Here is a 1,775-nt window from a genome sequence, read left to right as displayed (position 1 = left end):
CCGCTAAGGAGTAAGGTTTGCTGGAGCCACGATGGCAGCGGCTGGAAAAGGCACAGGAGCCTGTAGATTTTTCTAGACGAGGCTTGTGGCCCCGGAGACTCTCCCCTCCCCCAATCTTGCTGAAACTGAAGATGAGGGAGGGCTCTGGACAGACAGCGGAGCCCTGCGGGGCTCTCGGGGTGGGACCCGCCCTGCAGCGCGCGGCAGGAGGGAGCCGCCGAGTCCTCACACTCTGGGGGACAAGCCTGAGCAGCTCCTGGAATGTGGGGAATAGGAGCGCGATGACACACTGGGGCCCTACCAGCCGTCTCTATACAAACCATGGCCTCCAGATCTAGTCCCCAGATTAAGTCCCAGTATTTCCTGGCGGATTCCAAGAACCCTGCCCAGAAAGTGGGCGGGGTCCTGCCTCCCCGGCCCTTCTCGCATTTGGGCCCCAAACCCTAGTCCAACCCAGGGCCCTAGCCCATCCAGTTCCCAGGTCTAACTGGCCCCTCTGCCTAAACCCCCGTCCGGGTGCCCGCCCCACCCTGCAGGCCTCGGTCCTGCCCCCTGGCCTGCGCCTCGCCCAGCCCGATTTCCGCACAGTTCCCGCTCCCAGCACCCCGCGCGCGCCTCCCCTACCTCCTCGGCCCGCGGTAACCCGAGCCCAGGGCCCCGCCCCCTCCAAGGCCCCGCCCCTGCACGTGCCCGCGCGTGCTCCGTCCACTTCTGGGGTTTACGGGGCTACCCCATTGCCATCCTGGCCCTAATCAACCTCCCCCGGCCCGCGTTAGGAAGGCGTGGGGGCGGCGAGGGTCGTGGCGTTGAGAGAAGTTAGGGAAGGTGCAGCCGTAGGAGGCAGCGGAGGATGCATAGCTCACGCCCACCGCCTTTCTCCCCGGCTGGCGAAGTTGGGAGCGGGACGGGCCGCCTATCTTGGCCCGGAGGGCTCGGAGCCCGACTCTGAGCAGGGGCAGGCCGGGTACTCGCCAGGTACGCGGCTGGCAGCTGGGCGGGGCGCCCCCGGGAGCGGTCGTAGGGTGGAGAGCGTCACGTGATCTGGGAACGTCCGATCTAGAATGGGGAATGCAGGGCCCGGCTGGAGCGAGCTCAGACCCAGCAGTTTTCTCGGCCTGCGTGCAGGTGACCTGGCCTGGCAGGGGTGGGGAGCAGCGCCCAGGAGGCCCAACCGAGCTGGGGCGTGGAGCTCAGCTCTTTGCCGCCACCATGTGGCGGGCAGGAGCAGCGCCTGCCTGGCCCCCGTAGCTCCTCAGGGCCTGGGGGAACCAGGCTCTGGAGAGCAAGGGGTGGACCGCCCTCGGCAAGACCCGCTCTCCGAGACCATGCGGCTATCTTATCCGGGTCCAGGACTGGAGTTGAGGTTGCTAAGGCGACGATGGAGCAGTCCCCGCACTATCCTCTGGCCGCTGTGAATCCGCGTGGGACCGTGTGGAATCCCAGCATCCGCCCCCAACCAGCTCACCGTGGTGTGGATGGGAATGATCCCTCTCAAAGGCAGCAAGGCCTCCAACAACCAAAAAGCTTTAAGCACCTACAAAATAAATAAACAAGTAGGGAAAGTCCTCTCATATTCTTGCCTCCCCGTTGTGAAAATAACAAGTAACGTTTAAGGAGGGCTTACTGTATGCTAGGCATTTACTGAGAATTTTTTAGAGAGAGAGGAAAGGAGAGGCAGAGAGACAGACACACATCGACGTTAGAGGGAAACATTGGTAGGCTGCTCCTTGCACCACCCCTACTGGGGATCGGGGATCAAGCCTGCAACCCGGGAA

General features: G+C 63.7%; 1 long non-coding RNA gene across 1 annotated transcript; it reads left to right on the top strand.

Moving 5' to 3' along the window:
- Positions 1-717: 717 nt before the first annotated feature.
- LOC118677042 lies at positions 718-1,571 on the top strand. Its single transcript, XR_004974306.1, has 2 exons — positions 718-975; positions 1,351-1,571. It is a non-coding gene; the product is annotated as an uncharacterized LOC118677042 (long non-coding RNA).
- The last annotated feature ends 204 nt before the right edge of the window (positions 1,572-1,775 follow it).

Source organism: Myotis myotis, unplaced genomic scaffold (assembly GCF_014108235.1).
Source record: "Myotis myotis isolate mMyoMyo1 unplaced genomic scaffold, mMyoMyo1.p scaffold_m19_p_2, whole genome shotgun sequence".
NCBI lineage: Eukaryota > Metazoa > Chordata > Mammalia > Chiroptera > Vespertilionidae > Myotis > Myotis myotis.
Note: the sequence above shows the minus strand (reverse complement) of the source record. Positions and strands in the feature narration are given on the sequence as shown.